Source organism: Panthera onca, chromosome E1 (assembly GCF_046562875.1).
Source record: "Panthera onca isolate mPanOnc1 chromosome E1, mPanOnc1 haplotype 2, whole genome shotgun sequence".
Taxonomy (NCBI): Eukaryota; Metazoa; Chordata; class Mammalia; order Carnivora; family Felidae; genus Panthera; species Panthera onca.
In genome coordinates, this window is record NC_138352.1 from 14,205,935 (window position 1) to 14,230,237 (window position 24,303).

General features: G+C 60.0%; 1 long non-coding RNA gene across 1 annotated transcript; it reads left to right on the top strand.

Annotated features, from left to right (window-relative positions):
• Positions 1-118: 118 nt before the first annotated feature.
• On the top strand, positions 119-22,009 carry LOC144614403 (uncharacterized). The gene is made up of 3 exons (XR_013552182.2): positions 119-329; positions 12,981-13,202; positions 20,473-22,009. It is a non-coding gene; the product is annotated as an uncharacterized LOC144614403 (long non-coding RNA).
• The last annotated feature ends 2,294 nt before the right edge of the window (positions 22,010-24,303 follow it).

Below are 24,303 nucleotides of genomic sequence, written 5' to 3' on the forward strand. Positions count from 1 at the left end.
CCCTTCCCCCCCCCCCCCCCCCCCCCCCGCCCCGGATGGAGCCCTAGCGGATCGGGGCTTTCCTGCCAGAGGAGCCGGCCCGATTCCGGGCAGAAGGCGCCGCCGGGGCTGGACGCTCCCTGCAGCCCCGGGGGAGGCGCCGGGCCCGCGGCGCTTCCGAGGGGGGCCGGGCGGGCGGACCCTTCCGCGCTCCCGGGGCGCCCGCCCGTCGCGGAGGCGCGCGTGCACGGCCGTGTGTGTCCGTGTGCGCGTCCGTGTGTGTCCGTGCGCGTGTTGGGCGTTCGGGACTCCGTGAGCCCCAGCTCGACCCGTTTCTCGGCCGATGGCAGGTAGGGAGGGGTCCCGGGGGCCTCGGCGGGGAGGTCGCCGGAGTGGAGCCCCACGAGACGGCACTTTACTCGGGGCCGCCTCCCTCTCCCCTCCCCCCACCTGCACCTGTTTTCCCGTCCGGGTTCGGGTTCGGACGCCGGGTGCAGGGCCCCGGACAAGCCCGAGCCCCTGGCGCGCCCGAGGCGCTCGGAGACAAACGCTCTCTGGAGGCCGCCGGGGTCCGAGCCCCCACTGTGCGGAGGAGGAAACTGAGGCGCCAGGACCCCGAGGGCGGGCCCCAGGTGACGGCACGCGCCCGGGCTACACCCGCGGTGGAGGCGGCCCGGCTGACGCTCCGCACACCCCCGCCCCCAGTCGGGGCGCTGCACTGGCGGTCCCCAGCAGGTCACCCCCCCCCCCCCGGGGACCCACCGGCAGCTGCAGGGTGCGGGCGCTGGGCCGCCGCCCCGCGGGTACGAGGAGCAGCCGGCTTTCTCGAGACCTTTTTGAGGAACCACGGTCTTCTCCGTGCCTTTCGGCCGCGGCGTCCCACCCGTGCCCCGGGCGCCCCACCGCCTGCGTTCTTTCAGAGCCTCAGCCCTGAACCCTCCCGGAGCCCGCGCGTCCTTCGGCCTCCGCTTCCCGGCGCCAGAGGGACCCCGCGGGCCGCACGCGGCGGTCCTGCGCTCCGAGCCCCGCGGCCCCGGGGGGTGTGCGGGCTTCTGGCCCCGGCGCCCAGGTCGCGGGAGGGGGCTAGGCCCCGGCGCCCCCGCGGGCCTGAGGATCTCCCCAGGCTGGAAGGCGGCTCGGGAGGAACTCCCCGCGCGGGGTCCCCGGGGGCGAGGCTGTCCCGGGCCGGGAGGGAGGGCGCCTCGCAGCGAGCGAGTGGGCGCGGGAGAAGGGCCTGGCGGGGCCCGGGGCAGTCCGCGTGGACCGAGCCGGAACCCACGTCCGGCCTCGCGTCCTGAGCCGCCGGGGTGGCCGGGCTTACGCGAGCGCAAGGTGGGGGGCCTGGGCCATCACCAGCCGGAGAGGAGACCCCGGGCACCTGGCCACCCCCGCCAGCCCTCCGAGACTGGAGTAGGGGGCCTCAGAGGGGGAGGAGGGGCTCTGGGGCAGTGTCCAGGGGCAGCGCGAGGGAGGTGTGGAGCCCCGCGGCGAGGGGACGGCGGTCTCCGGCCGGGACCCTTTGGCCGGCGACCTCTGCAGCGCTCTGTCCACCCGGAAGCGCTATGAGGGACCCCTGCGCAGACAGGCCGGCCCTGCTCAGACAGGTGGGCGGAGGGCCTTCTTTCGATCTCTCAGCCTTCTTTTGATCCACTTAGCCCGACTCAAGACCTTGGGCAGGGGAGGATTCAAACCTGATCGCATCTGCGGCTTCCTCTCCCTCCCCAGTGCTCAGAGGCATCCAAGATCCCTGGGGCCACCTGCCCAAAACCCTCAGAGAAGGAGCCTCAAGATGCGTAACTAGCTGGTGGGAAGGTCCGCGGAGGCAGGGGCACCTTCCTCTGTGGACCCGCGGTCCCCCCCGCCAGGGTTCCACATCCCAGAACCGCGGAGGGCATCCGGGAAGTGGAAACCCTGGCGGCAGGGCCGGGAAGAGAGGCACTACCCCGATCACACGACATTCCCACCATAAGGGTGTAACAGATGTAGGTAACCCCAAAGACGTAGACAATAGTAAAATGTAAGAAAAATCATTAGAAACTGATGAGTTCTGAGTAGGCACTACCTTCATTTGCAATATAGTGTATTTAATAAGAAGTTTGTGTAACTTAAATCTTAATGATGGCCCCATTTAACAATCCGCTTGCAAATCCCTGAAAACAAAGCAATGAGTGGGTGCCAGCAGCTCCGTGCACCCCTGGTGGGAAACAATGGCCCATGGCGTGGTCTCCTGGGCCTGTCCTCTCCCTGGCGCAAGGCCGTGAGCTGGTCTAGGACCTCAGCCCAGGACCACTGGGTGGACACCGAGAGGGTCCCCCGAAGATGCTGAAAACACCAGGACAGGGACACACGGCCTGTCCGGAATTCAGGTCCACCTTGCCTCTTGAAATGGCTACCCCAGAAGTGGGCAGGCTGGGGAGCAGAGGGGTGGGGTGGGCTCAGCTGGGACCCCCATCCGGGAAGAGAAGGAGGCAGGAGTCCTTGCTTCGGGACCCCAGCTCCGGGGCACAGGTCCGTGTTCTCTGGAGGACATGTGGTGGTGGGGGGGGCGGGGAGTGGTTGCAGGGTGAGCTGGTGTCTCAGCCAGGATGGGAAGACACTTTCCATAGGGGCTGGCATTTTAAACATGGGGGGGACACCTCCGGCAATGCTCCCAAGTTGCTTTTTGCTTCTGTGTCTGTGTTTTCAGCAGCCCCTGTGGTGCTGGCTGGGATCTGTTTCTCGATCGGTGCTCACCTGGTGACAGCTCATTGGGCACGTGCGGCTTGTGCACTTTTCTGTCTGTGGTTCCGCACCTCACGGGAGGTGGCACCCACGGGTTGTCCCTGGAGCAGAGGAGATGGGCTTCTGGCTGCCCCCAGGTGAGGGCCGGTGGGACCTTTGGTAGTCAGACCCTCAGAACAGAGCCAGGCCACGAGATCCCCCACCTTGCCCCGTGAGATGGCTCTGGGCTCCGAGGAGGGAGTGTGGGCCAGCTCGGTCAGCAGCAAGCCCCGTGGGGTGTCAGTGGACTAGCTTTCCAGACAGACTCCGCCTACCCACTCTGGTGTGACAGGGGCAGGTCCCTGCGGCCCAGCTCTGCTGGGGGACAGGCTCTACCCATGCGGTTCCTTCTCCCCTCTTCCCCACCTGCCGTAATAACCCTACCTCACAAACAAGAAGCTGTCCCTGTGCGGGGGCGCCTGGGGGGCTCGGTTGGTCAAGAGTCCGGCTCTAGATTTCGGCTCAAGCCACGATCTCACAGTTCGTGGGATCGAGCCCCGCGTCGGGCCCTGTGCTGACAGCTCAGAGCCTGCCCGGAGTTCTCTCTCTCTGTCCCTCTTTCTACCCCTCCCCTGCTGGCGTGCGTTCTCTCCCTCAGAATAAATAAACATTTAAAAAATTAAAAAAAAAAAAAAAAACTGTCCCTTTGCAAAGCCCTCTGTCCACATTCATTCAGTTGCCTGTAAGGCATGGCCAGGCTACTGTCCTCACTTGACAGATGAGGAAGCCGAGGGAGGCCCAGAGAAGCCCAGGGCCGCGCATGTCCGGTGAAGGCATTGGTGAGGGGCAAGCCCTGACTTCCACACTGCCCCCTCTCTCCCCGCCCCCCCACCCCCAAGCCCCGGGGGAGCCCTGACCAGCAAGGGAAAGAGCCCTCTGATGGATGGGACCCGGTGGCAGTGAGAGGTGTGAGGAGGGACAGAGGCCCATGTTGTCCACACCCAGTGGTGGAGGGAGATCAGGCCGGGTCCATAGAACCTGGGCTCCGGGCTTCTCACCTGCAGCCCTGGGAAGAGACGCAGCCCCTGCTTCACCACAGGGGTTCCAGATTCACGTCTGTTGGGCCAATACAACCAAACTCTTAGTGGCCATGGCAGGGACTCCCCGAACATGGACAGTGGTCATCAGCGTGGGACAGCAGGGTCCCTGCTGGCCTCCAGACTCCCTCCTCCAGCTGGCGTTCCCTCTGAGCCCTTCCCTCCTCCGAGCCGCCCAGTCTGGCTGGGGACAAAGCCCTGGGTGGTCTCCCTCCCTGCCCTGCCCTGCCCTCCCCTGGGGCCCAGCACAGGGAGGGGCAGTGGTGGCCAACTGGTAGGGGCCCCAGTGAACGGGAGTTTTATAAAAGGCAGAAACGTGAGCCCTCTTCGGAAAAGTTCCCCTCACTTTTCTCCGAGCAGGAGTTTCTGGTGCCAGGCAGAATCGTGGGCATGGAGTACAGCGTAAATATTCATAAAGTTTGCTCTCAGTTCAGCAAATATTTCCAGAGCATCTACTGAGGTGCAGGCCGGGTGCCGGGCTACAGGGGACCGATACGTTGTTCTGTGTCCCAGAGAGCATTCGTCTCTCAGGCGACACAGGTATAAATGCACCCCCAGTGTGGCAGGTGAGTGCCATGGGGACGAGAGGACCCCCCCCCCCCCCGAGCCATGGCAGACGGGTGGGTCGGGGTTCAGCAGTCACGAGGGTCTTCTAAGGATGTGCCACCAGAGAGAGGTCTTGAGGAGTGAGTGAGGAAGGACGGGGCTAGCATAACCGGCGCTGGGGTGAAGGGGGCACCCCGTGGAGGGAGGGCACACCCTTTGTCTTTGACAGTAAAGTGCGGAGCAGAGGCCGGAGGAGGTGTGGCTGGCACATGGCAGAGGGCTTGCAAGCTCGGGCTGGGACAATGAGGTGTGACTACAGTCCTAAGTGTGAGAGATCCTACCTGGGGACACCTCTGTGGGGGGCAGATTGTGGGGGAGCAGGGCCTGCTGAAGAGGCTGGCTCAGAGGCTGCTGCTGGAAGTGACAGGGAGGGGATGGCGATCATGGCAGGAGAGGCAGGAGTGGGGAGAGAAAGATCGATTCGAGAACATTTCCAGAGATTAAGTTGTCAGGACTTGGTGGTGACCTGGGTCGAGGAGTGGAGCAGGCCTGACTCCCCACCCTTCCCTTGTGGGACGGGAAGGTTGGTGGCCCTGGAGACAGGAAGGTCCTGAGGGAGGGAGACACCGCCCATGCACACTGGGACACATCTCCGCCAGCCAGGAGGAGATTGAGGTGATGAGGTCCAGGCACTTGTCCCAGAACCCAGCCCTTAGTGGGCTCTTCAGTGTGTCCGGGAGGGGCCTGGCACCCTCGGGATGGCTGGCGGGATGGCGGGATGGCGGGATGGCGGGGAGATGGCCCAGGGAGGGGGTGGGAAACAGGGAGGATGGGGAGCACCCCCCGCTCCAATGTTCAAGGGACCATTCTGTAGGATTTCTGAACTCCGGGTGCTGGGCTCTCAGCAACGCATGTGGCAATGCCCAGCATCATCGTGCCCCCTGCCCCCCCTTCTGTGCCCTCTGGAAGCCAGTAAGTGTGAAGGCCGGGTCTGGGCCGGGCCCGGAGCCCCCACCCCGCCCACACCCGTGTGCGTGAACTCGGTTCGCTCCCCCAAGCCGGCAGCATCTGGCCGGGCCGCCAGCCCGACGTGTCCTTGCCCATCAAGCTCACCATCTGCCCACCGTCAGGAGAGGGCACAGGAAACATAAAATGAGGGGAGGCGTAAAGGTGTTGCGGAATACAAATGGTGTGTACCAGCAAGGGATTACAGTTCTTGCAAAGCCTGTGCCTGGAAGCCATCACTCACGCTGGGCGGGGAGAGCGTGGGCTCCTTCCCACAGGGCAGGCGCTTCCCGCTCTGGGGACCGGCTGCCACGGCCGAGGCCGGGGGTGGGGGGCGGGGGTGGTGGGGGGCTGGGCAGAGGCCGCAGGCTGCCAGGGGTCTGGGGCTCCCGCCACAGGGCTGATGCCGAGGGCCCCTTGGGGCTGGCGGTGCCCCGAGGACTCGCCACGAATGAGCCCGTACGGCGTCCGCGTGGGACAAGGCATCTGCACGCACCTTCCTGCACGTGATCCTGGAGGGAGTCTCACAGCGCACAGTAGGCGGGATTCTTGATCCTTCCTTTTTTTTACCTATTTGATCTTTTGTGTCGTTTTATTTTACTTTATTTTTATCTTATTTTATTTTACAGTTTGTTTCTTTTGAGAGACAGAGGAAGCGAGCAGGAGAGGGTCAGAGAGAGGGAGGGAGAGGGAGAATCCCCAGGGGGCTCCCCGCTGTCAGCATGGAGCCCGACGTGGGGCTCGAACTCAGAACCGTGAGATCATGACCTGAGCTGAAATCAAGAGTTAGAGGCTTAACCCACTGAGCCCGGGCACTGTTTTACCCATTTTAGTGCCTTGGCCGAAGCGGCACAGCTAATTCCAGTGATGCAAGGCCTGGCCCTTCTGAGTTTCCATTCACTCACTCATTCATTCATTCACTCACTCATTCATTCACTCATTCAGGGGACATCTTTCCAGTACCTACTATGTGTCACAAGGAACTCGCCCAGACGGGGGAGACCCGAGAGCTTTCCAGCTACCTTTCTTTTAAGTTGATGGCTGCGATTTTCTGGGCTTTAAGTTTCAATTTCAGGCACTTTTCTTAAAACATTGGCATCCGCTACCGGGAGCTATATCGAGATCGCTCTAGGCTGCTGTCTGGCTGCGTCTGAAGCGAGAACATTACATGACCTGTGGCTTAGCAGGGCAGGATTTCGGCTCTCTGGGCCCGTCCCCGACCCTGAGCTCTGCGTCCCCTCATGCCCCTGCCTCAGCGTCATCGTTTACCACCATTTACCCAGCACCGGGAGTGAGACAGTGAGACGTAAGGATGTTATCAGATGGAGGCGTTTGTGGGGGGGGGAGGCGCCCCGCAGAGGCCTGGCACACTGCCAGCACGGATCAATGGTGGCGGTCGTTGTTATCCTGGTGACGTTGCTGAGCTCCCGGCAGGGGCAGGACCGGCAGGACGGAGCCAGTCCAGGAAGGGTCCCTGAGCCAGGAGGGGAGCCCAGGTGATATGCGGGGAGCAGGGGGCTCTCTCTCGTTTGGGGCTACACATCCCCCCTCTTTCTTGTGCAATGCTGAGTCAGTGCCTACAGCTGTCAGATCCTGTGGGGTGTGTGGTCCCCCCTACCCTCCTGGGGATGTCATGGGGACACAGGGGGGCTCCTGGGAGAGGGGTCTCAAATGAGTGTTCCTCACATGCCCGTTGTGTGTGTGTGTGTGTGTGTGTGTGTGTGTGTGTGTGTGCGCGCGCGCCCGCACTCGTGTGAGAGGGAGGAGTAATCTTAAACTGTGCAGGTGTCTGGGAAGAAAACAAAGGAATAAAGAAATGAAGCCGTCCTAGTGGGATGATGTCTTAGGGTCAAAAGCCCTCTTTCTGGGAAGATTTTCATTTCCTGTTCCATTTCCTGCTCAGCACAGTGCTCTGGGGGACGGGGCTGAAGCAGGAAAACAGGAAGCTGCTCAGAGCCAGGCCTTCCATCGTGCCAGGCTCAGTCAGGACCAGCCCGATCGGCTGGCCGTCCCTCAGCCCGGGTCCCCACACAAGCACGGCTAAGGCCGAGCTCTGAGAGGCCCGAGGAACTGGCCACTCTGGCTGACTGACTTCCAGCAAGGTGGGAATTGCCTAGGCAAAGAGGTATTCTCAGCGAGGAAAGGCAGCATGTGTGCAAAGGCCCTGAGGCAGCTCTAGCAGAGAGTGGGATGAACAGAGAGGCAGATGTGGACGTCCACAGGGCCTTCTTGGTAAGTCACACTAAAGGTTTAGATGACACCGCGGTTGTGGGGAGCCACGTCAGGGTTTGGAGCACGTGACTGTTTTAGAAAGATTCTGCCGGCTATTCAGTGAAGAATAGATCTGGCTCTGGCACCGGTGGAGGCAGGGAGATCAGTCAGGTGATTGTCCTGGTTGGGGTGATGGCGGTGGAGGTGGAGAACACCCCCAAATTATGCTTTGTGTGGAACCAGTGTCCACACGTAATTCTGTGTGAATTACGAGACCGATCATATTTAGCTCCTGGCCTCTGCGGCTGCTCTGGGTGATTTGTCACGAACCCACCAGCCCTGAATCCCTCCACAGGCCTCTAGCCCCCCTTCCTCTGTCTCTTTATTCCTTAGGTGGGTCTGGGGACATTCCCAGCAGTCGTGTTTTGTGGCATTTCCCAGCCGCGGCCAGCTCTCTTGGAGGCACCTCCCACTGGACGAATGTGGAGGAGACCTGCCTGTTTGTGGCACACGGGAAGGAGCCCGGATGCCGCGGACGTGCTCCGCAGAGGCCGGCCAGGTGCAGGCTGTGCGAGACCCCCCTGCACCCTCTGGAGTCTTAAAACCTTACACAAGTCAACCTCTGGGGTCTCTGTTATTTCATCTATGAAAGAGGGATTTTCCCGCCTCTCGAGAAAGTACGTCGAGAGGTGAAGCATGGGCCGGTGGTGGGCCCAGAGGTGGGACTGGCATGGAGGGGGCGGGGGCATGGAGGAGGGCAGCTCTGTGTTCTCACACTGCCCCGGGGCTCAGCTCCTGTGGGTCCCGGCCATTTCTCGCCCCCCCACTAGTGTGCTCCCACGTCGGTGACCCCGGGCACTCAGGGGTGGCTTCCGGGTGGCCTCTTGCAGGCCCAGCTCTCTCATGCGTGGAGGAGCTGGGCTGCCTGGTCCAGCGACATGCCCTTCAGGCCCCGGGCAGGCTGTGGGGTGCCCTGCAGAAGAGGACCCACATCTGGGCCAGAGCCAGGAGCGGCTGGGAGAGTAAGGCAGCAGGACAGAGACCTGGCCGCCAGGAAGCTCACCTTCTGATGGCCAGACTCAGGCCGCCTCACACCCTGAATCCCGGCCAGACAGACCCCCCCCTCAGGGGCGGCCGTCATCCCCAGCTGGGGAGCATCTTCTCCGATCCCCCCCTCCCCCGCTGGAGGTGCCCAGCTCTGTTCCTGCCCCTTTAAGTGAGGGGATGCCTCCGAGCAGAGCCCTGCTTCGGAGAAATTTGCTGCATTTTGCCGCAGTATCTTGCTCCTAGGTCGAAGTGCTCCCCGGCGGTCTCCTCCCTCCCTCCCTCCCTCCCTCTCCCCACCCCCTCCCCTCCGCGGTCTCTCACACACGCTCCCTCTCCCTACTCTGTCGTGTTATCTCGGCTCACACTAGTATTTGGGTCTGTGAAGTCACCGCTTCCTTCCCGTGAATGCCATTTATAGCTGGCAATAATGAAAAGCGCCCGTTTTACACTCACTGGGCCCCAGCAGCACTACAGAGACACGGATCCCTTTGTTGCGAATAATTAATTCGGTTCCATATTGCATAACATCCTAAAGAGCTTTCCGGGGCAAACTCCCGCCGGCCGGACACTGTGATCTCATCAATATTGCATTGCACCAGGCCCTACTGTTATGCGGTTTCATGAAAAATTTAATTGTGGTTTAAATCTGCAGTGTTCTCTTTGAAAAGGATGGCGGAGGCTGCAAAGGGTGGGGGGCTGAGCGGGCCAGGGGGAGGGGGAACCCCGCGCCTCGGGGGAGGGAGGGGGCCTTCGGCGGCGGCAGCGGGAGGCCCTCTCCGATTGGCTGCCTGCCCCCCGCCGGGGCGTCCGCTCTGGATTCGCGAGGGAGCCTACGACGGGCCATTCATAGAAAATGTTCCTCCCGAGCTCGCGTGGAGACGGCGGCTCCTGCGAGCCCAGGCCCTGGAGGAGGGCCCGGGTGCTGTGGGGGACGCCTGCACGGGAGACCCCATGCCCGGTACCCCTGCCGGTCAAGGTCAGCGCTGCCACCAGGCTCTGCACCCTGGCGGTGTGGCCTCCTGCAAGTTACTGGCCGTCTCTGAGCTCAGTCCCAGCCATGGTTCCCAGCCGGTGCCACCGTCACCCCCACGTGGCCGCGGGGCAGCTGTCCACGAGACCCCCGCTGGCAATTGCTGGTGCCGCCCTCCACCCCCGTCTAATTTCTCCCTCCGAACTCCCTTTCCAGTGGGGGTTGGGGGAGGGGGGGCCTTTTGCTCCTCCTTCCGGGGGAGGGGGAGGGTCTGGCTGGCGGAGAGGCGGATCTGGCGCGGGAGGGGGCCACACGGAAGGGGCGGAGGAGACGCTTGGGCTTGGTGACTTCCTAGCGCCGCCTGGGGCGGGCTGTGCCCCCCGCGCGTCCCCGCGGCCCGGTGATTGCGGACGGCCGGGATTTGTGCGTCCCCGGCTATCTTCTGACATTGTTCCAGAGTGATTAAGTTAAGCCTCCTGGGGCCGGCTGGAGAGAGAGGACAAATTGCTTTGTGAAATTGATTTGCTGCCTTAGCATTTACAGCTCGCCAGGGGTGACGCCAGTGTCAGGGGCCCTTCCTCCGTGCGTGGTGCCCTCCCCTCCCCGCCCACACGGGTCACGGCTGCGTGTCCAGGACAGAATGTCAGCACACATGTCCTTGTCCACTCGTGGTGGACACACAGCGAGTCCTCGGTGCCCTGGGCAGGGCGGAGGGCCCCCCAGAGCCCAGCCTGCAGGGTGACTAACCCCAAATATCCCTGGAGGGGCTGTCCCCTCCCCCCCCCCCAGGAGCTGTGGGCACCGCAGAGGCCAGAGCAGGGGTCTCAAGATCTGGGTTCGCAGGCTCCCAAGGGAGAGGGGCAGAGCCAGCCAGCCGGGCCCAGGGTCTCCTGCCCCTGGGGCAACTTCCTCCATTCCTGGGGAAGCAGGTGGGGGCCACGACACCCCAGGACTCACACGGCTGGGCAGCTGGGGCCATTCAGGGGAGCAGGGCGCGTTGGGGCAAGGGGGTCTGTCTGGACAGAAAAGTGTTCCTGTGTGTCACCACCTGGGACAGAAAAAGGACAGGCAGTTCTTTCCTGCCAGGCCAGAGGTGCGTTTCAGAAAACATGGCCGAAATGGAGACCGCCCGAGCTGGCAGAAAGCCAGACAACAGGCGGGAGAGCACTGCGCAGGTGCTCCCCGAGCACGAGCGTGAGGCACCTGCTGAACACGACTGGACAGTGCAAAGATCGGGGAGCCTGGCGGTGAGAGGGTAACGCCAGCGTCATGCTGGGCTGGAACCCGCTCCTCTCTCAGACCGTGTGACCTCAGACAGGTGACCTCACCCCTCTGGGCTGCATCCAGGGTTACACTGGATAAGTCCCGTAAAGCTCTTAGAAGGCTGCTGGCCTGTGGAAGAACTCGGTGAGTGCCGATTTTGATTACGTGGCTGTCTTTCCCTCCCTCAAGGTGTTCAGGTACCAGGGAAGGAGAGGAGCGCCCCGGGGGGCTCAGTCGGTTGAGCGTCCGACCTCGGCTCAGGTCATGATCTCACAGCTCGTGGGTTCGAGCCCCGTGTTGGGCTCTGTGCTGACAGCTCAGAGCCTGGAGCCTGCTTGGGATTCTGTGTCTCCCTCTCTCTGCCCCTCCCCTGCTCGTGCTCTGTCTGTCTGTCTCTCTCTCTCTCTGCAAAAATAAATAAACATTAAAAAAGAAAAATAGTACCAGGGGCGGACCCAGAGCTGGGGCTCTTTAGTGCCACGCCAGGGAGAAGGAAGGAAAGTCACCGCAGGCTGGACCCTTGCACACCACCCCCTCTTTACTGTAAATTTAATTACTTTCTTAATTTGTGGTAAATCATACATAAAATTCACCGTAGCCGTTTTCAGTATGCAGTTCGGTGATCAGCACCGTCCACTTCTAGACCACTTCTTCCTGCCAAACCGAAATTCCGTCTCTCCCTCCCCCTCCTCCAGCCCCTGGGGCCCCCCTGTCTCCGGTCTGTCTCTGTGCATGTGACTCCTCCAGGGGCCTCGGGTGAATGTCGTCCTGCACGACTGATCCTTCTGTGCCCGGCTGACTTCACTGAGCGTCCTGTGCTCAAGATGCATCCGTACGGTAGCAGGTGTCAGGATTTTGTCCCTTTTCAAGACTGAGGAATGTTCCATCGCACGGAGAGACGCCATTTTGTTTATCCAGTCACCTGGCGATGGACGCCTGGGTTGTTCCCATCTTTTGGCGGTTGTGGGTCCTGCTGTTGTGAACGTGGGTGTGTACAAAGCTCTTCGAGACCCTGCTCTCACTTTTTTTTGGGGGGGGGGGGCGTATATACCCAGAAGTGGGATTGCTGGATTATGTGATCCCGTCTGTTTTTGTTAGTTTACAATTGCAGAGAGTGAGGCTACCCAGAAGAGCTCCCGAGTCCGCCCTGGGACCGCAGCCCCCCACCCCCGCTCCAGTCCCTGTGCACCCGTTCCCTGGCCACTGGAAGGCCCTCTGTGAAGGGCACACCAAACAAGCATCATTGCTCACGTCACGGGAAGGGGGCTCTGGGCCAGAACGACAGTGGCCACTCACCGACAGCCGGGACTGAGTGTGGCCACGTCCCCGGTACTGGGAACACAGTTGCCAATGGCCAGACGAAGTCTCCCAAGTAGAGACTAGCAGCAGATTCCACAAAGCAGTAAGGTAGCCGTAGGGAGCACAGGGCTGCAGCTCTGGGTCGCCAGAGGTAGGAGATAGGTGCCCCCTGTGCTCAGCGGCCACCTCAGCTTCGGCTGGACCTCGGGAGTCCCTGTCCCTGGCAGGGGAGGCCTGCGTTGTTCCCTTGGCTCAGATGAGGAGGTCCAGCAGAGGGCCTTCTGTGGCAGTGCCCTCTGTCCCCAGCGCCCGCTCATCCCCCTGGGAGTGGGGGAGCGGAACTGCCTTGGTGGAGATGTGGGCTCTGCCGTCCTCTCGGCACCGGCCGAGCCCGAGTCCCTGGGGCAGCAGCCCCCTCCCAAATCAGAGAGAGTGCCATGTAAAGGGCAGGATAGCTGGTGCAGACTCTGGGGTGCTCCTGAACATGGCAGAAATGAGAGCATGGAGTGGACAAGACGGGGCTGGGTCAGATCAGAGACCCCAGATCCGGAGGGGCTCATCCTGCCCTAGAGCAAGGCCCGCCTCCAGGGGCCGGGACACCTGCCCGAAGGCCCTGCAATTTCCCTGTAGTAACCGAAAGGCGCCCTCACTTCCCAGGGAACCCAGATGCAGACATCTGTATTATTAGCGTATTGGCCACGTGGTTCCAAGTATTCCCCCCTCCGTGTAGCCTCGCACTCTGTCCCCTGCGGTTGGGGGCCTCCTGCGGTCAATGAATCGGGTTGGAATGAAGAGTGTCACTTGGGCCGGGGCACTGCAGACCCTCCGGCTCATTCTCTCTCTCTCTCTTCCCCGTGGCCCAGCAACAGGGTCCCTGACCGGCTCCTGCCGACCTGGGGCACGACGTCTGGCAAGGGAACAAGAAAGGAAACCCATTGTCCCAGCCCCTGGTACCTCACGGCTGTTTGCAGCCTACTGGAGCACTGCCTGGAGCACCGCCCGGCGATGCCTCCCCCCCCACGGAGGGCCAGCCTGCCTTCCTGGGTCCTGCCCTCTGGCTCTCTGGCTTCTGTTTCTTCTTTGAGGTAACCAGCACCCTTTCAATAACTCCCTTTGCTGCTTGACTTGACCCCTGTTGGCCTCCCCTGGGCACAGGGCACCCTTGCCTGGCGGAAGAAGCTGTGCCAGCCGTCGCCAGCCCACACTGCGCTGGGATGTGGGCCAGGCAGCCGGGAGGGGTAGGGGGCTGGGTTGCAAAGGCAGACGAGGGCCATCGGAGAAGGGGTGATGTGCTTGTACGGTTGTCTGTGTGTAGGAATGGTGGGGTTTTGGGGTGATGGTGGGATGGTCCAGAGCCAATGGCCAGGAAAGAATTCTTGAAGACATCTTTGGTGCAAAAGGTGATTTTATTAAAGCGTGGAGACAGGACCCGTGGGCAGAAAGAGCTGCACTGGGGTTGTGATGGGTGATGGGTTATATCCCCTCAGGTTGGGAGGGAGGCAGGGGCAGCGTAAGTCTCTAAGGAATGTTAGAAGCAAGGTTTCCAGGACCTTGAGGGGCTAGCTGTTGCTAGGAAAACTCAATTTATTACCATTTAGCAAAACCTCCGTCATGAGACCCTTCAGATGTGTATGGGGGTGGGGGCGGGTGGTGCATAAGCTTGGAGTGGGATTGCCAGCATACATCTTGGGGCCGTCGAGATAAAGGAAGTTGATTTACAGGATCCCCGAGGTTGCGATCACGTTAAGCCAAGGTTCCCTTTTGCCCCCAGCAGAGTGTCACCATCGAGGCAGCCGAGCTCCTAGAGGGTGGTCACTCTGCTCGTTTCAAGGACTCATCAATGGGCTGCCGGCAGTAAGGGAATTTAGTTTTTCATTTGCCTCAGTTTCCCACATCACCATGGCGAGCACTTAGACCCCTTTCCTTTGTTGTCTGGCAGCGGGGAGTGTCCGAGGAACGTCACACAGACCCCACCTGGGGGGGGACAGGTGCTGTTAGCCTGTACTCTGCCCGCAGCTCGCCCCACGCTCCCCGTCAGGAAGAGATGTGTGTGCGTGTGAACGTGCACTCGGGCATGCGTGTTGGAACATTAAAGGAACGTTCCCACCTCTAGAGGCCCCGTCGCTAATCCCCCGAGCCCGGGTCCCGATACCAGCTGGGCGTCCCTGCTCAAATTAATCCGAAGGCCGGTGAGCACGTCTGAAACTTAGTGACGACAGCACCCACAGGGGTGCGGGGAGATGGCAGGAGAGGAGGTGAAAAAAGCACTTGGCACGGTATCTGGACATAATAGATTCTCAATTCGCTGTCCATCCGGCCAACCCCGCCGTCTGCTCAGCCCTCGCCCCACCTGCCCACTTCCGCCCCTCGCCTCCGTGGGGGGCTCGCCCACTCTGCCCGCACTGCCCCGGGCACCGCTGTTTGTCCACAGAGCTGAGCCCCAGCCGCGGGCTGGGCTCTCCCGTCTGCGGCATCTAGGATTCCTGTGGTTGGGATCCCGACTCCTCTTTATTGTTTTTAAAGTGTTTTGCTGCTGGGAAGCCTCAAGCCTCTCCACAGAGGGACATAAATAAGGGTAATAACGTGGCCACTAGGAAGTCGCCCAGGGTGTGTCCGCCCTGGAGCACCCCCGCAGGCTGCAAGCAAGCCCCTGCGGGGGAGCGCAGGGGGAGGAGGGACGAACGTCTCTCACTTGCCGTTTCTGGGTCAGTTACCTCTTATTCTCTGAGCTGCCAGCAGAGTGGGGGGTGGGCACAGGCTATGTGCCGCCGGCCAGGGCGGCACGGGCGGGTGTGGGGCAGGCTGTCCTCCCTGAACGGAGCGCAGGAACTCACCATGGTGACACAGGCCAGAGGGGGACACCTCCACTGCCCTCCCCCGGCCACATGTGGAGAGTGCAGGTGGGGACGTACAGATTAGAACCCAGAGCCGGGGTGGGGAGGCAGTGAACCCTGGTGGCCATGGGCCCGGGCTTTGGAGCCAGGTCAACCTTGGTGCAAGCCCGGGCCCCACGTGGTGCAATGTCTGTGCCCTTGGGCGGGTCCCACCTGCCCCCTGAGCCTTGGTCTTTTGCGTGTAGAGTCAAGACCGTGATGGCCTCCACTCCCGGGAGCTGGGCCCCAGTGTCACCCTTGTGATGCTCAGCCAGGTCCTGGCCTGGATTGTCCCAGGCAGGTGGCCTGGGGTGAGCGAGGCCTGGCTGCCTGTGGGGTTTCCCCATCCCCCACCCAACACAGACTGGATGCCAGAGACCAGGTTCACCCGGGCAGTTGTTGGGGGGTTGACCTTATCTCAGGTCAAGGGTGAGGGGCGCCTGGGTGGCTCAGTTGGTTAAGCGTCTGACTCTCGATTTCGGCTCAGGTCGTGATCTCGTGGGTGTGGGTTCAAGCCCCACGGCGGGATTCTCTTGGCATTCTCTCTCTCTCCCTCTCTCTCTGGCCCTCCTTCACTCGTGTGCTGTCTCTCCCTCTCTCGAAAATAATAAATAAATAAACTGAAAAAAAAAAACCAAGGTGGGACCGAACACTGGCTGGTGGCCAAGCCCCACTGGAGGGAGCCCTGCAGGGTGGGGGTGCTGGCTTCATTCGGGGGCGTTTGCTCGGGGGCCTGGAATCAAACTGGACTAATTAGACCTGGCAGGCTTGAGCCTGGGAAGCCTCGGAGGACCCCGGGCTGCTTAACTTCTCAATTTTCATCTCTGACAGTTGAGGGTTTTCACCGCCCACCAACCCTGGGCCTCTGTCTTCTTTCCTTTAAAATTTGTGACAGCGCTGTTTTCCCTTTTTTGCCTTTTATACTTAGTAACACTTTTTTTTAAACCCCAAAATATCCGTGAGAAACAATTCAGACTCTACAGATATTTACCAAATGTGACCGTGTGGCCCAAAGACACAGTGGCGCCCCTTGTGTGTTTAGGGAGCTTCTGAGCTGGCACATGGGGAGGGCAGGGGCGAGGTGGGGCTGGAAGTCTCTCCCCACAAAGCTAAAAGGGGGCAGAAGGTGGCTTCGGAGGAAAGGGGAAGTCACCGGGACACAGGAGGCAGGGGATGACGTCACATAGGGGCCTGAGGGCCGCACCAGGACGCTGGGGATGGGGGGTGGGGGAGGGGGGGCGGAGGCTGGTCTCCCGTGTGAGAGCCAGGCCAGGCTGAGCTGGGTGACAGCCCTACATCTGTGGCTTCCCGAGGGCGAGCAGGACGCAGGGGCAGGGCGCAGAGGGTGGGGGCAGGGGCAGCCAAGTAGGTCCCCGGAACAGGCAAGTGTCTCTGCCGCCTCACCCCTGCAGGGAAGCGGAAAGGCGGCACCCTCTTCCCTTCCTCGCCCACCTGCTCTCCACGGAAGAGCCGGCGTCGCAGGGTTAGCGCACCAGAGTGGGATGCGGGCCCGGAGCGGCTCCGACCCGGCGACCTTCCCCGCGGCCCTGACGCTCCCTTGACAGCATGCGTTGTAATTGGGTTTTGCACGGAGCCTCTGGCACTGGCCTGGTTGTCCTGCCCCCCCTTCCTCTGCCCTGAGTGTCCATCCCTGATGTTCTTTGAACCCCAGGCATCGAGCCTCCTTCTCTCTCAATCTCGTCCTCCGCCCTGATTCTACCCGACAAGGTCAGGCTGGCACCGGGGCCTGGCATGGTGCATGCTTCTCAAGGGTGCTCTGTGTGGGCCGTTTCCCGGCCCCCACCCCTTGAATAAGAAGGGGAGCCCCGGGTCCGCACCCTGGGGAGGAACAGGCCACGGCTGCCGTCCCAGAGGCGTCGGAGGCTGCTGGGCGATGCCCCCCTGTTAGGGACCTGCTCCCTGATGCGTCCGTGATGTGTGTGAAGAGGAACGGAAGGGGTTCTGGGAACGGACTCCTCGTCTGCAAATGGCAGCAGTAACGCACGTGGGCGGACCGTCCGTGGAGGCTGGGGGACATCACGTGTCTAGCACAGGGCCCGGCACAAGTGGCACCAGCCTCCCCCCCCCACGACCCCCGCCTCCCTCATTGCTTCCCTATCTACCGGACGGAGGGGCTGGATGTCCCAGTGAGAACACCCTGCCCCCAGGGACCGTGTGCCCCCTCTTGGTTACTGTAGGGGACCTGCTGCTCTGTGCTGGTGTGGGGCCAGCACCCGGCGGGAGCACCTGCTGTGAATGGCACCTTCCCTGGAGGGCCGTGGTATTTCGCCCCCCATTTATGGATGTGGACACTGAGGCTGAGAATGGTTAAGGGATTGGGCCCAGGTCCCAGAGCTGGTCCTGCCGGACTTGGGACTCGAGCTTGGTCTTCTGACACCCACACTCCTGTTTGTCATCGCTTCTCGGTGTGTGTGATGGCCTCCTTCCTCCCCCAAGGCGACCAGATGTTCAGCAGCTTTGTACCCAGGGACTTGGGGAGCAGAGGGCATGGGAACATTGTCCCTCAGTGGGGCACTGCCCCGGCGCCTTCGCCAGCCCAGCGGGTGGCCGAGCGTGTTCTTGTTTGGGTCCCGACTGGTTGAAGCTTGTTTGTCAAGACCTTGTCAGCATGGGGCTGCGGGGAGGAGGGCACCTGTCTCTGGCCTGGATGTTTACTCCAGGCTCTGCAAGCCCAAGGGGGCCGCGTTTGCTGCTTCCTACACGGCTCAGGGTCATCTCCCTGTAGGAGGGAGCCGCAAAAGGATTGGCCGGGGGCACAGGCGTCTTTGTGTTTAAAACGAGGCCAAAGCTGTCGCCAACTCACGCAGACAGACGCAGAGGTTTGACTGAAATCAGGCAGGTGACATCAGCTGCCCGAGCCCCCTGCTGCCTCCCCCAGTCCCCACGTCTGACTTCAGGTTCGCCTCTGCTCTGTCTCACGCAGCCCCTGCAAACTGATAAGCAAGAAGTCTGCCCTCCGAGGCTGCATGAATAATAGAACTGAAATCATCCCTGGTTAAAAATAGATATTCTTCTTAATAAATATTTTACATACTGTCTTTAGGATATACAGATCCCCCGACTGAAGACTTGAAACAATCCCTGTTATCGAACCCAAAGAATATAGGAGAGGCTCAGCCCCGGCTCTGCTGGTACGTTCCTGCGGCCACAGCTCCCGCCTCGGATCTCACTCGGTGACGTCCGATGAAAACATCCCACACACGGGTGACACAGAGCTGCCTCCAGGAGCTGCCTGGGAATTTGTGGGCATGTTAGTCACCTATGAATTTTATGGAGGCAAGTCAGTTATAATGTGTCCCTTGGTTAGTGAGTTCAGAAAAGCCTCGGAGTTCAGAAAAAGCAAAAGTAGGTTCTCGTGTTCCTGCTGTGCAGGACTCCCCCCCAGGACTAGACACCGGGGTGTCTGGGGGAAGTCGTGGGGAGCGAGAGAACATTCTGGGTGGGGAGGCAGAAATGGTTGGGTTTTAAAGCACTGGCCCATTTCAGAAAACTTTGCAAATGCAGTACAACCTTGAAGGTCTGCACTAATTAGGACACGGCATGATCTAGATACAGCAAATGAATCTGAATAAGCTACAGGAATGATCCCAACCTTGACCACCTGCCCCCTCGTATGAGCTTCCCCCAAAGACGGGGCAGGCGAGAGATGCTGGGGTCCGCCCAGCACCTAGACCGTTCCAAAGTGAGCCACGTGATGCAGACCCCAAGAGAATGGGTGGAGCGTCCTTATTTGACAGGGCAGGACTCTGGATATGGGAAGGCACAGTGTGCTGAGACTGGCGCAGGTGAGCCAGGGGCCCACATCTCTGTGTGGAGCACCTCCACAGGCCATCTGATTTCCCTGGACGGAGCACAGGGACCCTTCCCTTGAGGCCCACTGTCTGGAGAAAAGGGCATGCTCTCTCTTGTGCCCTCCATACCTTGAGGACATTTTGGTTTAGCACCCAGCACCCTGCATGGCATGTAGGGTTCCAGGTCTGTCTCACTTCAGAGAGTGAGTTTCTTAAGCACCTGACTTAAAGTTTGACACATGTTGTTGCATGGATGGGTGGGTGGATGATGAATGGATGGATGGATGATGGATGGATGATAGATGGATAGATAATTGGGTGGGTGGATGGACGGATGATGAATGGATGGATGGATAATGGATGGATGGGTGGATGAATGGTTGGGTGAATGGATGGGTGGGTAGATGAGTGGATGAATAGATGGCTGGGTGGATGGATGGATGGATGGATGGATGGATAGATGGATGGATGGTTGATGGATGGATAGTGGATGGGTGGGTGGATGGATGGATGGATGGATGGATAGATAATTGGGTGGGTGGATGGATAATTGGGTGGATGGGTGGATGAATGGATGGGTGGGTAGATAATTGGGTGGGTGGATGGACAGATGATGGATGGATGGATGGTTGATGGATGGATAGTGGATGGGTGGGTGGATGGATGGATGATGAATGGATGGATAGATGGATGGATAGATGGATGGATGGATGGATGGTTGATGGATGGATGGTAGATGGGTGGGTGGATGGATGAATGATGAATGGATAGATGGATGGATGGATGGTTGATGGATGGATGGTGGATGGGTGGATGGATGGATGGATGGGTGGGTGGATGGGTGGATGAATGGATGAATGGGTGGGTGGTGGACAGATGGATGGGTGGATGGATGGATAGAAAATTGGGTGGGTGAATGGATGGATGGGTGGGTGGGCGAAAAAAGGAACATTATATCAGATTCCAAAGCAAATTGATCACAGAATAAAAATGGGAGCCCAGTCACCTATGTTTTTGCAGGGCTGGTCATATAGGTGGTAATGTGCTTTGATTCTCCTCCTCTCTCTGTTGCTTCCCACTTCCTGACTGGAAAGGCAGGGCTTGGTGAGCAGGGGGAGGGAGTGGGATGGGTCCAGACCTTGGGAGCATGGAAAGTGAAAGATCGGGGCGCCTGGGTGGCTCAGTAGTTTAACACCGACTCTTGATTTTGGCTCGGGTCACGCATGACCTCACAGTTCTATGAGTTTGAGCCCCACATCGGACATTGTTCTTTGAGCCAAACTGGTGCTTGAATGTCAGGCAATCAGAACTCAGCACCCACTCAGGCTCCCAAGAGGCTAAGTATTGCGGGAAACGCAAAGGGAGTTAGCAAATTAAAAATGAAGAAACCCTATTGTTTCCATAGAAGGGGTATTTAAGGTGACTTTGTGCCGCTCTACCCACACTTGTTTCACGTTTTGTATTTTGGAAGGTGGAGGGGAAGAAAATCGCAAAATGTTTTCCTTTCTCTGTGATTGCATATACTCCTAAAATATTAAACTATTGCTGAATAATTGATTAAAACTAACCTCAGTGGGAGCCAATCACCCATTTGGCAGGATCTCTTTAAACTTTTAGGGGCTTTTAGCTTCCTCTGGCCGCCTAACCTTTTTCTTGTCTCATTCATTCAGGGCTCAGCAGACACTGTGCCTCTTGAGGAGCTAGGCTATCACGGTGCCTCTGTCGAGTGGAGGGATGGCCGGCCAGGCTGCGTTCAGGAAAAGAAAGGTCCTGGGACACTGTCGGACAAGGAAGCAAAGGGAGGGGGAAGGTCTGCCAATAATCGTGCCTCGGTTTCTAAGTCACAGAATGGGTGTCAGAGATGACAGCGATGTGACCTTCAGAGCCACTTAAGTTGCCCGAGACTTGGGTTTTTCCCCAGAATGACAATGATGTCTGCCTCCTGTTCTACACAGGGACACAAAAATCATCGGGCAAAGTGCTTTTGGACCGTGGGCTCAGGCGTCAGACTGCCCGGCTTCCACCTTCCTCAGGAGGCTGAACGCATGACCTTGGACGAGTTCATCATTCTCTCTAGGCCTCAGTTTCCCCACCTATAAAAATGGAGACGGTCCTAGAAATCCCGGGCTGAGCAGATTAGGTAGGACAGTCTCAGCATCAGCCAGGGCGGGGAAGGCCTCCTCCACGGTCACTCTGCTCAGTAAGAACTCAGGGAGACTCTGATTGGACTTCTCTGTGGGAGGAGTAGTTACGGGACACGCAAAGTCCCCCAGAATGAGCACAGTCCTTTAAAAAAATTTTTTTTAAACATTTTATTTATTTTTGAGAGAGCATGAGCTGGGGAAGGACAGAGAGTGGGGGGACAGAAGATCTGATGCGGGCTCTGCACTGACAGCAAGCCCCATGCGGGGCTCGAACTCACAAACTACGAATTCATGACCCGAGCGGAAGTTGGACACTCAGCCAACTGAACCACCCAGACACCCCCAAACTGGGCACAGTCTTTAATGTTTACTTGTTTTTGAAAGAGAGAGAGAGAGAGAGTGGGGAGGGGCAGAGGGAGGCAGACACAGAATTGGAAACAGGCTCCAGGCTCTGAGCTGTCGGCACAGAGCCCGACGTGGGGCTCGAACTCACGGACCGTGAGATCATGACCTGAGCTGAAGTCGGCCGCTTAACTGACTGAGTCACCCAGGCGCCCCAAACTGAGCACAGTCTTGAAGAGGGATGTGCACGCCCGTGTTTATAGCAACAGGACTCACAATCGCCAAAGGTGGGAGAAACCAAGTCCGCCGGTGGATGAAGGGGTAAACAAAATGTGGTCCATCCGCACAGTGGAATATTACCCAGCCTGAAAACGGACGGAAATGCGGACACCCGTCATAAAGTAAATAAATCTTGAAGACGCGATGCTCAGGAGTGAGCCAATCACAAAAAGACAAATGAGCCCCCAGGATACTCAGATTCTCAGAGACAGAAGTATGGTGGGCATCAGGCCTTGGGGGAGGGGGCGGACTTAGAGTTTCCTGGGGACCGAGTTTCAGTTTGGGACAATGACAACGTTCAGGAGACGGGTGGCGGCTGCACGGCAGTGTGAAAGCGTTAGTGACACTGAACTCCACACTTACGTGGAGTCTGACATCACGTGGTTACGATGATACCTTTTATGTTGTGTGTATTTTACCACAATAAACAATGATAATTAAGAGCCGAGCTAAGCTCTCCGTCACGACTGTGTCACCTTAGTTGGGACCAGACCTCGTCTGCTCTCTGTGGATGGCGCACAGCTGTCCTTCCTGGCTGTGCGTGGATGGGGCCCCTCCAGAGAGCTGACAAGGTCCCCGGCTGGCACCTTGCGAGCCCGGTCTCTGCGTGGACCCGGCTGCAGCCTCTGTCCTCCCGGCTTCTGCAGCTCTGCCCAGTTCCACACTGCCAGGCTGGTCGGCCTTGGCTGTCCTGTGGCAGCCACTGGCTTGGTGCTTTGGCTGCGGAGTGATGCTCTCCCTTCCAGAGCCTGTCCGTGTGGCCCCCGGGCAGGTGCCTCAGCCCCTCGTCCTTCTCTAGGTTCCGAGGCCCTGGACGGCTTGCAGGACCGCATGCCTGCAGGGCTCACCTGGGCTCTTGGCCTCCACCGAGGGCAGAATCCCTCCTCGTTCGCTCGCTTGACGGTGGGCCGGGCCTCCGACAGGCACGCCTCTCCTCCTGCATCTTGCTGGCTTTTTCCTTCTCTTTATGACGCGGGGGGGGGGGGGGGGGGTGTTCTGCCCTGACCCCCTCTCATCCCTGTTACCCTCTGGTTGTGCTTGGACTCCGCCCACCCTTGTCCTCAAGGCTCTTGAGCCACGCCTCCTGGCCCAGACCCCCGTTATCCCAGGTTTTGGTCACCTCTCTTTCTGCCACTGCATCTTGGGCTCTGCTCTGCAAGCCACTGTGTCACTCTGGTATCTTGGGCTTTCTTGTTCGTTCGTGCTGAGGCTTTTGTCCAGCCTTGGGAGGCGTGCTGTCTCTTCGCGTGGGAGGCCAGCAAGACGGTGGGCAGCGGGCATGGCGTGATCTCTGAGGTCTGGCGGGCTGAGCCAGGGTCGTGATGGCTCCCTGGGGGCCACCAACGCCCGTAGGCCTCAAGGCCTTCACTTCCAGAGGGGAGGCTGAGACCCAGGGGTGAAGTGGCTTGTCCAAGGTCACACAGCAGAGCTGTGGCCAGAATCCGGAAGCCAGGTCCTCTTGGGTCAAGAGTCGAGGCTCCTGTGCCCAGCTCCCCTGCTCTGAGCTGTCGCTCTGAGGTCCGCGCGGCCCTCACCTGCCCAGGGTCCTGTCTGCACTTGTACCTCTGCCGTCCAAAGCACTTTCACACTCACGTGTGTGCACATATGTGGTCTTGATGGTCCCTCCGGTGGGCAGGGCAGGGATCATAATCTCCCCCGCAGAGAAGGCAAACCACGGCATAGAAGGCTGATGGGCTTGCCCGAGGGCATCTGGGAGCGCCTTGAGAGGCCAGGGCCAAGTCTGGGACTCGTTTTTCCTTCCACGACCCTCCTTCAAGTCTAAACAGCTCCACGGAGAACAAAGGTCTTTCTTGATCCGCTCAGCTCTGTGTCCTCCCCCAGCAAACCCTGACGGGGACATAGATGGAGATGACTTTGATGCTTGCTTTCTCCCCGTGCATGCCCCAAGGGGTGCTTGGTAGTACCCGGGCAGAGCACCCTCCTGCCCGCCCCCCCCAGGAGGGCAAGGCTCCTTCCTCCAGGGAGTATCCAGTCTGTGGGAGGAGGTGAGGCAGCTGGGCCAGCATTACAGGTTGGCAGGGGGTGGGGGGGAACAGGCCGAGGGACAGTTGAGAGGCCATGCCTGGGTGAGACCCAAGCAGGTAAGCAGGAGCTGGCAGGGTGAGGAGGGAAGTGGGGGCTCCGTCTACCGTGTGCGTAAGAGGCCAGGAGCCTGGGGACTGAGTGTGGAGTTGAGGGTAAGGGGGCACAGGCTTGGCAGGAGAGGAAGCAGGGACCAGTCACACTGGGACCCTTAATCTAGGCCACGTTGCTTGGACCCCATCCTGAAGATAACAGGGAGGGTTTAGAGCAGGAGAGGGACGTGGTCAGATCTGAGTTTTCTGGGAGACTGTTCTGGCTCAGGATGGAGAATGGGCCCAGGGGCCCAGTTGAGGACACCAACCGGCTAGAAGGTGGTGCTCGAGGCCCAGGCCCAGGACCCGGGCAACCCTCAGTGCGCAACCACAGGGCTCGCCCAGCTTGCTCGTTCTCTGGCTGCGCTGGCCCCTCTTCAAAATGGAATTTCACTCTGTCAGACCCGCGGGGGAACATTCGGTGGACAGCTGGGGCCAGAGGTGCTCAGGCAGTTTCTGCCTCTGCATGGGGCGCTCCGGGCCACTCTGGTTCTCCACCACGAGAGAGGCAGGGTGCGTCCTCTGTGCCCTCCGCTGGAGAAGGCGTGTGCTGGCCAGAGAAGCAAAGCTGTGCTCCCCCCACCCCCAGAACTCTCTATCC